Here is a 12,414-nt window from a genome sequence, read left to right on the forward strand (position 1 = left end):
GCTTGAGATTTTTTTTTCTCCTTTCACTTCTGACTTACAGTTCATATCATTTAGAGTCTTGTCTTGAGCTGGGTCAGAGTGGGACAGGTCCTACCAACAACAGGGCTTTGAGCCTGAGGTCTACTTTTTGCATTAAAAAGGTATATTAGTAAGAGTAAGGGAAGACTTAAAGTCATTAACACCAAACTGAAAATTTCTCTTTGATTTAACCATAAAGAGTAGAAGAGACTTAAAAAGGGAATACTTCTCTCTGTATAATATCTGTGTTGTTCAATTTTGTGTCCATTAATTATTAAATATTCCTAACCAGAAATAAAAAATGGCCTTTGTAGTTACCCCCAATTTTCCTGATAATGTGAATTACTTTTTCAAGTAGCAAATGAAGAGATAGACTTCCTTTTTTAAAGGAAAGCAAAAGTGTCATCCCCATAAATATTGAAGTGGAGGGGAGGTTCTTGGGTTGTGGTTCATGAAGAGGCAGGGCACAATGAGCAGCCCTGGGGTCCAGCGAACAGAAGCAATGAAAGGACCAAAATGGGATGAAGAATCTTGTGTCTCACTCTGCCGGGTCATGTGCTGAGCCACCTGTGAGTGGAGTGACGGTAGGCTGTTGGGGAATAGAGATCCCAAGGTAGACACCTAGAAGTCAGAGCATCCCAGTGGTAGAAAGACTTGGAAATAGAAAGATGCCCATCTTCATGGGAGAGAACAAGAAACAGCAGCAATCAAGACAACTTCTAATTCACTCCCTACTCTCAACTATTCATTTCTTAACTCTCAGTCATCTTTGCATACCCTAGATGCCTCAATAACTCTCTTCCTGATGGCCTGCGTCACATAGCATGGACCAGGAAACCCCAGTTTTTGTATTTCTCTACTCCATTCCATGAAACTTCCTGAGAATATAGAAATGATTAGTGACTATTCTTTTTTTACATCCTCCTTTCTCAGCATTATCCTATACACAGTATTCAAACAATACAGAGCCTCCCCAACCCCACCCTACGAGATTACCGTAGACTTCCTTTAGGGGGAAAAAACTGTGGACACAAATTTAGCCAAGCTACTACTCTGTGACAACCAAACATATGTTGGTGAAGTTTTCACAAAAAGGAAACCAGCGGTTTGCCCAATGTCTAAAGTTTGGAGATGAAGAACAGAACTTAAAACTGGGACCTAGAGCTGCTGGAAGGAAGCAGGAACAAAATTTTAAACGAGTTAGAAGGTTTATTGAGACCTCTAGGCATCAGTTAGTCTTTTTTCTTATCTGGGACTGTGTTTAGGATACAATTCAACCATATGGGAGTTGCTTCAGTGAGCTTTGCACTCCAACACCTAAAGAAAAAAAATACCGGTTACTAATTGGAAGTGTTATTTGAGCACTCTTTAAAACTCTTTCCGAAATTAATGAGGACATATAGTACATAAAGATGCACACAGGGAGGCAGGCGGCATCAGGAGACATCTGAGCATCTCACATAAATGCAGCTGGTAAACAAGTTCACGACATGCATAAAAATGGCAATGGGGTTATACCTGCGAGAACACCTCCGAGGGGCTTTAAACCCTCGAGCAAAACTTAAAAATTTTGCCTCAGACTTTCTGGTCTCTTATAATATTAAACCAACTCTTTGTGCCTGCATAAACAGTTCATTTCATTTTTCTCTTTAATTATATATTGTGACTGCTGAATATTAATCTCACCCTTTTAAAAAGGAAAATGTATATTTTTGTCTGTCATTCAGGGTTTTCATAAATCTTCAAGTTTGAAGCAGATTCATCCAATAATGCATCACTAGTCCAGCTACCTCTGGTTGCCAACAGTCTATATGAATAGGAAGCAGAATGAGAACAAGGAGACCTTGAACTCATTAAATGGTTTATGAATGGTTCCCATTTCCAGAAAAAGTATAAATTTGTTTTCCAGATCCACTCTCTCTCTCTACATGTGTCCATGATGAGAGAGGCAGGCATTCTTTTATCTTACGGAGATTTTTGTTTTATAGAAGATATTTAAAAACAGAAGACAATTTGTAACAGTGAATTTAATGCTTCCAATATTAAGCTACAGTGTAAAGTAAATTCCAGCATTAATCTAAAAACCATATAAAATTAATGCAATTATGAAGATAGCTATGACAATGTCCTACACTAACTCATGCCTGACCAGAAGTTATCCAAACATGTAATGAAGCAGTTTTTTCCATCCATTTATAACTCAATAATTTACTTTTTCATTTAGAGTACACTTAAGTCTGTTGAGTTCAGCTACATTTTAGTCAACAAGTTTACCCCCACTTTTCACCATGGCTGCATACAGAAATACTACCTGTCTCCAGACCCAGCAAAGATGGAAGGAAGGATGAGGGATGCAGCAAGAAAACATTCTAGGAGAGCACACAAAAAGAGGTAAGTTTGTAGAGTATCGCAGAGTCAGACAGTTAGGCATGACGGAAAGAATGGTTTAAAGACATAACTTTGGCTTTGGACCCAAGCCATAAATCAGGAAAGAAGAAAACTCTTCTCCTACAACTTAGAATATGCAGAGCACTTTTCAAATGCATGGTCAAGTTCTTTGCCAGTCTTTAAGGATTTGCAGACTTAGTGCTTTCATGACTAACAAATGGTTTGTATAATTAAAACAGTTTTTTGAAAGCCCTTTGAATTTCAAAGCACACAGAATTATCCTTCGCATAGCACTGCATCAGAACAATTAAGTAGAATCAGGCTGCATGTCAGTGCACAGATGATTTGTTTTATGATTAACTTAATTCACCATAATATTCACTTCCACTACTTACTCCCAAACAATATTGATCTGCTCTTTCCCAAAGCAGGTTATCCTGGTCTGGATCAAACCTGTCTCTGCTAGTAACAGTTTCTCTAGGAGACAGTTGTATTTTAAATGTTTCATAGGCCATCTAGTTATTTGTTCATTGTTAGGGATGGTGGGAGAGCTATAATAGGCAAGCAGCCTCAGCTGGCCGCTGGATGTAAGACTAGATCTGGCATTATTAAAAGGATAGACGGTATATTCTATGCCCTATGGAAAATAGTTTGATAATACATCTTGACCCAGAACTTATTAAAAAATCCATTACCTTTTTAATTCAAGTTCATAATACCCTTTGGAATTTCAATTTAGGCATTTCTTACCAAAATAATAGGTAGCTTTATTACTGAACATGGGAGATAGAGTCTCTCATATTGACAACTCTCTTACATGAGGGTTATTAATTTATTATTGACAAATTCATGTTCTTACTCTTCAAAAAAAATTAAAAAGGGGGGGTGCGCATGTTTGCCTTCCAAGAAGATCTTAGATCAACTCTGCCATTGCCTTGTGTTAATCTTATGGTGGTGCACCGATTCTATTTATCGGGCTGTTAATCTTTACCTAACAAGACCTGGCTCCATCCCTAAGATTACTCATGAAATCCGCACCCTGAGGCCAGTTTGCTTTGAAAACAACTGTACAAACGCACCGAGACGGGATAGCGTTATACACTCCATTTGGACGATTACATCCCATTTGCAAAATCAAAGATCTTGTGAGGCCATGGGAAATCCAACCTCGGCCTCTTATCCTGCATCAGAAGCACTGGTCAGGAACCCGACACCTGCTCCCCTCCTTCCGACACACTTGCAAGACAAACACATGCTCCATTAAAAATAACACCACTCTGCTCTGACATGTTTTCTTCCCAGGGGCCTGGCTTTAGAATGTGCTTGCGTTTGTCGTGGCGGGCGGGTGAGGATCTCCGGTTACTGCACCGCAATGAGCTCCCGGAAGACAGACTGGCGCACTGATCGCTGCACGCCACCACTCAGCACTTCTCTCGCCTTCTAAGGCCTTCTTCCCACCAGTAGCAGGTCCTCGTGCCTTTTAGGTTCCTTTGATATGCTAGTACAACGGAAAGCAGTGGGAGGCAATGCTGCACCTTAACCTGTACTGGAAACTCACTAGAGAACGTGGTGCTTGGTTGCAGGCCTTTTCAAACGGATTCTCTAGCATTCTTTTAAAATCATCTGCTGGCAGAAATGTGTCTGACCATTGGGTGTTTTAATAATTGCTCTAGCTGACCTGGGAACTGGGGGATCTGGTAAAGAGACACAGCGTTTGCTGATTATTTCACACTAATTTGGACCATAAATTCCTCGAATGCATCCAGTCAGCCAACACATGATTTTTAGCACAGGCTGAGGTTCTTCAAAGGGCTTCCATATATCATGATGTATTGCTATTAAAAAGAAAGGATCAAAACAGCAGGTACATCTCTATGGAAATTTAGTAAATATATAAATTATTATTTAAATCACTGTAGCTGGCTGTGGGAGGAAAAAAATCAGTTTGTATCTTATAGATACAATGTGAACTTCACTTTCATTTGTTTTTTTTTTATTTTATTTTTTTCTGAATGATCAGGTTGCTTTTCTTCATGTTTTAGCATACCTTTCTCAGGAGGGTTACATTAAAGAGACTCTGTCCACCAAAATTTCCATTTGCCATGAGTACCCTAGAGAAAGGATCTCTGTGTTTTGGGGAAGAAGGGAGTGCTTTAAACTATTAGCACTTATAAATACATCAGCTTATCTTAAGCATTCATCATTAAAATGGTTGAAAAAAACAAAGTACCTTTTGCCTTTTGCCGTAATTTTTTTCTTCATCAGTGTTCCTATGACATGTTACTATTATCATGATTATTTCCTGGAGAATGTGGTTTTCAACAAGTTTTCAGCCTTCTTCTTTTTTTCACCCTACAGTGTCCTTTCTGTGTTATAGAAGTGCTATCATCTATTCCTCTTCCAAGAAAAATAACTTTAAAAAATGGGATTATTTATGCTTTCCCATTGTTAATTTAGAGGACAAGATAGAAATATTCCAGTAGCTACAGAGAAGGTCAGAAACAGGTAAGGTGCATTGGGGGTGAATCTTAAGCCTCTTTAAAGAAGGCTTAAGAAAATATTGAAAGTATGGGAAATGGCATAGGGAAGAGGAAATTGGCAAGGATTGAGCCCCAGGGGTGGGCTGAGGTGATGTGTTAGGAAAGATGGGAGAGGTTCCAGAACCAGGAGGTCAGCTTTCATTATTAAGTAAATACGTTAAGACTAACACTACAGTATAAGAGACAAAAAGCTTCTTTGGCTTTAGATAGCTTTGGCTTTTGAATTTAATGGGTATGCTTTAAGATTCAGAAAGTGTATTAAAAGGTAAATAACCATCATTGAATATAATGCTGTAAGTTGTTTAAAAAAATGAATTCTTGTTTTACCAATATAGCTGATCAACATAAATAGTGAAACTGGTAATTGATAAATGCTGTGAAAGTCAGAAATACTCATATATTGACAAAGAATATTGGAAAAGGAAAATATAATCCGAAGATATTTTGTTAACATATTTTCAAAAAGCATTCAGCAATACCAGGTCTTCTGACAAGCCCAATCAAAACATTCCCATCAGAGTAGTGATTTCTTATAAGTCCTGCTACTGAAGGCAGTATTCTAGGGTCTTCTGCAGCCATGATGCAGAGCACTGTCCCCCAGTCCCTGCATATCCTGATGCTCTGAGGATCGTGGTATAGGAGATTATTCCTATGTGAAGTGGCTAAGAGGATAGCAATAGCAATCGTTAACACTTGTATGATATTACTGTGTACCAGGAGGTTGTTCAAGCATTTCATGTATATTACTTCATGCACCCACAAACTCTGCCAACAACTCTATGAAGTATATACTTTCATCGTCCCCATTTTCTGGATAAGGAGATGAGCCTCCAATAGCTTAAGGGACTTGCCCACATTCACACAAGTAAAGTACCAAAGCTGGGATTCAAACCGAGGAATGCTGGCTCTAGAATCTGTGATCTTTCCCATTATCCTATGTTGTTTTTGAAATCTGGCATAACCTTTACATGTAGCAATTTGTCTTTAGAAGCTAAAGAATCATGAAGATAGTATTTTTGGTCTCATTTACTTGTCCACAATGCTATTTTTATCCAAACTAAAATTGTTTAGTGCATTGGCAAATATTTACTAAGCATTAATGAAAAGTCATATTGCTAACTTTTTCCTCTAAAATAAATGTTAAGGCCGGGCGCGGTGGCTCAAGCCTGTAATCCCAGCACTTTGGGAGGCTGAGGTGGGCGGATCACAAGATCAGGAGATCGAGACCATCCCGGCTAACATGGTGAAACCCCATCTCTAGTAAAAATACAAAAAAAATTAGCCAGGTGTAGTGGCGGGCGCCTGTAGTCCCAGCTACTCGGGAGGCTGAGGCAGGAGAATGGCGTGAACCCAGGAGGCGGAGCTTGCAATGAGCCCAGATTGCGCCACTGCACTCCAGTCTGGGCAACAGAGCAAGACTCTGTCTCAAAAAAATAAATAAATAAATAAATAAAATAAAATAAAATAACATAAATGTTAAGTACTGTATAAAATGTATGTAAGGTGAGTTAACCCATGCAACCGATGTATAAGCTGAAGTAAATTAAGTGATGTTTTATTCATTTTTTGGGTCAATATGCACTGCTGTATTTTGTACCAAAATTATTAGGGGAATGGAAAAGAAAATAGAACAGCAAAATTATCTTTATACTAATGGAACATTATGTTTTCCTCTTTCCTGTAATCAAATCTAAGCTTATGTACCAAGCATCCACCATACTTTATAATCAACGTCTTTACTGATCCTCAAAACTATTCTAATATACAGTTTATAGGAAATTTACATCACAGAAGGCTAAACATTGTGGCCCAAGTTTCTGTGAAGGCGAATGGTCATCTGGAATAAGTAATGTCACTTGCCTCCCTGTTAATGTCATAATAATAGTAATAAAAACTAATAATGAGATCAATAAATGTGATTTTTATTACTATTTGTCGGGCATTATGCAGATATTATTTCATTTCATCCTGATAACTACCCTTACCTAGTAGGTACTGTTATTATCCCCATTTTTTATATAAAGGATTTTATTCAAAATCAAACAGATAATAAATGGCAAAGGCAGATTTGGGAGTTTTGTCTGCTTGTTGTTGTTGTTTTGGGATGGGGTCTCACTCTGTCACCCAGGCTGGAGTGCAGTGGCTCTACTGGCTCACTTCATCCTCCATCTCCCTGGGCTCAGTAGATCCTCCCAATTCAGCCTCCCAAGTAGATGGGACTACAGAGGCAAACCACCAAGCCTGGCTAATTTTTGTAGAGACAGGGTTACTCCATGTTGCCCAAGCTGATCTCAAACTCCTGGGCTCAAGCAATCTGCCCTCCTTGGCTTCCCAGAGTGCTGGGATTACAAGCATGAAGCCACCGCACCTGCAGAGGTGGATTCTGAATGAGGAAATTCAACTGGGAAGTAGAGAGACTTCACCCCTAAAGTCTACTGGGTAGTACATGATGTGAACTTTGACACAGACTGAACTGTGTTAGAATTGTGGCTCTACTGCTTATTAGCTGGTAACTTCAGACAAATCTCTGAGTCTCCATTTCCTAATTTATAAAATGAAGATCATATTACAGTGTTGTTATAAGGATTAAATTTAAAAGCAGAGTCTATGATACCTATGATAGTAAACAAAACTATCTACCCTTTATTGAATGCTTATTTCATCTAGACTTTATGCTAAATATTTTACAAATGTTATTTATTTAATCTTCCAATAACTCCATCAGGCAGGTTTTATTATTCCCAGTTTATAAGAAACAGATTTAGAGAATCTATGCAATCAGTCCAAGTGACACAGACAGTGAGACACAGAGTGGAAAAGTGAATCCTGATCCACATTGTTATGATCCACATTGCTCACACAGCACTGGGTCGGTCCACCAGGTAATATGGAATTCATGCTCTTTCACAAGACTGCAGACACTGATACTGGGAACCAGCATCGCTGATGTAAATCACAAGTCAAAACTGAGATTTGCCTGAGTTCAATACATTTCATGGTTCACACAAATATTTCAGTATAAATATGACCATCTCCTCTCTGTCCACTGTCAGAGGGTCTCTCTCTCATATTTCTGCACATCTTGCAAGCAGAACCACTACAATCTTTTCAGAACAGTGAATAGGCCAGTCAGGCAAGAAGCAAGCAGGAATGGTGCAGGGCGTTCTCCTGAAGGGGCCACAAGAGAGAAGGGTTAGCCAGGTCATCCTTAATCAGAAAGGCGATCAGCACCACGAAAGCCCTAGGGGCCACTGGACCCTACAGTAAAGCTGTGTTAGTCAGGACAGACTTACATTTCAGGACAGGTAGGTATGGATCCTTCAAGTGGACAGCTTGTTTAGCAAAAGAAGCTAAGCAAGAATGTGAGTAAAATTCTGAAAGCTGCAGGCTGTGACTTCACTAATGCAGTAAAAACAACTGTTTTGTTGGTTGACATAAATGACTTCCCTACTGTCCATGAAATCAAGAGTAGTTTTCCTGCAAGTGCTGTTTACCTGGTTGCTGCTTTGCTCAAAGGAGGCTGAGTTGAAATTAAGGAAGTAACTGTCGAAGGACCTCTCACAACAGCATGACTATAAGTGGCCCAGTGTTACTTAGTCTGAAATTTTTCACATCTTAATTTTTACAACTGATGAAAATGTGAGTTTGACTAAAATAGCTGAAGTTATTATGGAAATACCATAGAATATGGAGAGTTAAGCATGAATTGAAGATTAGATGATTAATTCAGTTACTGATATAATAAATTATTATTATTTACACCCATATTACTGAATGTAGGAAAGAGATACTTATTACTCAAGAGTGACTCAAATAAATAAAAGGAAAATAACAGGTAGGAAAGATGAGTCATTGTTTCTAAGAAATAATCAAGAGCACACCTAATTTAAACTAATTTAATGATATGAAACATTTTGTTCTCATGTCAGATATGTGATTCTGCTTTTATTTGAGTAAAATTAAAGTATTTAAGTTAGAATGTTAGAGGCCAAGAAGAAAGGGGATAGATAATTGTAGATAGATAATATTTTTCTAATGGAAATAAAACAGATGTGCAGATTAAAAAAAAGCAGTGAATAAATTTTGAAATTAGAAACAGGGTCCCCCTGCAGAGCAAAGGTCAGATTTTCTTATAAACAGGAAGAGAGAAAGCGTGTCTCCCTAAAAGGAAAGGACATGCATAGTTACTGCCCATTATAAAACATTAGGGTTCCTTAAGCTTAAAATCACAGTCCTGTAACATAACTCACTGCAGGTGTAGGTGTTTACTGGCCCTCTTCACATTGCCCTGTGAGTATTGGGGTTCACGGAACCAGCACAAGGAAAATAATGGCTACTTGGCTGCTGCATGGCTGTGAATAATAAACTACACTTTGTCACTAATCCAGAGGTCATGAAACTGTAGCTGGCCTATTTATTAGCTTGCAAGTGTGGCAAAATCTCAGACTCTTCACAGTTCTTGGCAACCTTCTTCCTACCTCAACACACACATTTGGAATATAAGCTCAGTTAAAGCTGAGTCCTTGTCTATCTTGTTCACTGTTTTATCTGCAGTATGTAAAATATTTTCTGTTCACAGTAGATACTCAATAAATGTTTGTTAAATGACTAGAAGAGAATAAAGCATTCCTATTTATTCACTAAAAACTAAGTAATGACCAACTGTATCTGTCGACCTCTGTGCAAATAACTTATTAGACTGTTTTGACTGCTTTTATTTTATGTTACTTCTAAACTCTATATCCTAATGATTATGTCTGATCACCTGTATAAAAATATATGTAAGAATGTGTAATTCTTGCCACATAACTCATTATTTAAAAACTTGAAAACACCCAAGAAGTAATCTCTTAGATATCCCTATGTGTAGATCTACTCACAGATCTGGGAAATACTGCTTTGTACTATTGTCACTTGCACCCTTGCAGTAACTGCTGAGTCTCCACAACAAGAACACAAGAAGCCCCAGTATCACCACAGAGCTCCCTGGCTCCCCTTTAGGGATTAACAACATTCTTCCCCTTTCCACTGGTCACCTTGATCAGACTTTTCCAGTTCTTCTCCTGTTCTTCATGGAGAACTTGGAATATAGGAGACACCCAACATGGAATATGAAATATGGAAACCACTTGTCAAGAGTTTGCTAAGTAGTAGAGATATGCTTCGCTCTAAGCAGTGTTGGTAAATGAATCATGTTCATAGATGCTTCATACACATCAGCGCATGCAGACAGCTTTACTAACTGTATCACAGCAGGTAGGCATGAGCCTGTACAGGAAAGGAAGTGGGGCAAAAAGAGATGTGAAAAGGAGGAAAGACAAAAAAAATGAAGGAGGGAGAGCTTAAAGGGGGAGCCTACAGTAGTACGGTTATAAGTCAAAGAGTTTAATTTCACATTTCTCAGAGGTACCCGTTTAAATTCAGTCTCCTCTAAATGCTTTTAAAATTGATAGGCACTTTTAAACATGAAAACAGCCAAAATGGGCCATTTTCTTACTGAGCTGCATGGACCATTTCTCACCAGGCTCCTCCAGCTGCCTCCAACAATGTTCCCCATCAGCAAGCAGCTCCTGGGATTGGGTTACAGACAGGTCTGCAGCACCTGCCATAGCCTGCCATTTAAAACTACTGCAAAATAATGTTTTCTTCTCTCTGGGCTTAGTCTGCAAGCCAAAGAAAAGCAAAAAATTCAACTTAAAAAAATTTAATAGGTAGATATAGGTGAATTTATTTTAATATTTCAACTATTTTATCTTTTTTCCTATTTTGAACCAAAATTTATAGGCCAGGAATCTTTCTTAGAACCTTAGTCCTTTAACAAACAAGCTTCCATCACTGCAAATATCACTGATGTTTCCCTAAATATAAACTTAAGTTACCTATGTATTTTATTTATGGCTCTCTTTTAAAGCATTTTGGATAGCATATGGTTCATGAGATACAGTGTAAGAAACATTGTAAAATGAAATTTCCCTGTCTTAATTAATGAAGCATCCTGGTAGGATACTTTAGATTTATTAACAATTAAACCACCTCATCGAGATATTTCATCAAATTGAAGATATGGAGACCCAGCTATAGTGGTGCTATCATTTGCTATTACTGTTAGAACAGAACTTAGGAAAGCAGAGCCTTTGTTTAAAAACAGCTTGCAGTTACATGTACCATTTAATGCAGACTTATGGTCAGGTTAATGAATTTCCCAGTGCATACACACATTTTTACTAGACTGCCTTCATCTGGGAAGGCATGGATAAAAAAAGGAAATTATTGATTTTTTTCTCTTCATGTAACATAAAGTATAGATGAGTTATTTTAAGGCATGAGTATATTACACTCTATATTTTCTGTGATGTAAATTAATAATATAAAGTTCCTAAAGGAATTACTTTGACATATTTAATAATACTACATCTTGCAATACTAAGTAGTTAAACAAGGGGAAGAGAGAGGAAAGGGAGTATGAAGTATTGTATAATGTCTTAATTCCACTTAAGTAATCATGTAAAACAGAAAAAAGGGGGAGAATGCAGGATAAATAGAGAAAAAAACATATTGTATATTTCAGTGAGAAAAGTACTTGATAAGCAGTGCATTCGTTTGTATTTTTCAAATCTATCTTTAGCCTAATGTTAAGACTCCTTAGAAAACAGCAGAATAATAGGAAACTCTAATTTTCATATTAGACAAATAATTGCTATTATAACAGATTCTCTTGAAATTAATTTTCTCCTAAATAGTTAATATGTTCTGCTATACGAATTTCTACTGCATTTGTAAATAACTGCTTTATTTGCAAGGGTTGGGGGAATTTGGAAAAGTTCCAAGACATTTTAAGCCTCTGCCCTTGAGAAGCCCACAGCCTCATGGTCTCTAGAATTGGCTAATTTCCCCTCCATCTTGCCCCATAACATATCTTGTATGTGTTATGTGCCTGTCCTCTCCCCTCAAATCCTACCTCCCTGCCCTCAAGAGGGTATTATAAAAAGAGTACTTTGTGCTCCTATCCTAAAGGTATAACCAATGCATTTTGAAATAGAAGTTCTTCATAGATGCTGTAGGTATCTATGAAGATACCTACATAGAAGAGAAGAGCTCTTCTCTTCTACGGATAGAGAAGAGATCCCACCATCTTAGACTATTGCCTTCTCACCATTCCTGCTGGGGTCCTTCCCAAGCATTGACTGCGCTTTTGAAGAAAACTGCCTTTCTATTTCAGTTTTTAAAAATCAAAGGTTTCAGAAACAGATTTCCTCCTGAATTCCTGCTCCACCACCGGGCAGCTCTGTGACCTTAGTTAAGCTACTTTGCCCGCAGAATTTCAGTTTTCTCACCCGCAAAATAGGAATAATAAAAAGAGAGAGAGAGAGAACAGCAGAATAAGGGGAAGATTTAGTTTATAAATGTTGAGAAAACACTTCTCAAACATTATAACGTTCTTCTCTTTCTCTTTTTAAAAAATTTACTT

At 37.9% G+C, this 12,414-nt stretch overlaps 1 pseudogene; it reads left to right on the forward strand.

Moving 5' to 3' along the window:
* The first annotated feature begins 7,299 nt into the window (after positions 1 to 7,299).
* LOC105484951 (2-iminobutanoate/2-iminopropanoate deaminase pseudogene) lies at positions 7,300 to 8,518 on the forward strand (annotated as a pseudogene).
* The last annotated feature ends 3,896 nt before the right edge of the window (positions 8,519 to 12,414 follow it).

Source organism: Macaca nemestrina, chromosome 1 (assembly GCF_043159975.1).
Source record: "Macaca nemestrina isolate mMacNem1 chromosome 1, mMacNem.hap1, whole genome shotgun sequence".
Lineage (NCBI taxonomy): Eukaryota > Metazoa > Chordata > Mammalia > Primates > Cercopithecidae > Macaca > Macaca nemestrina.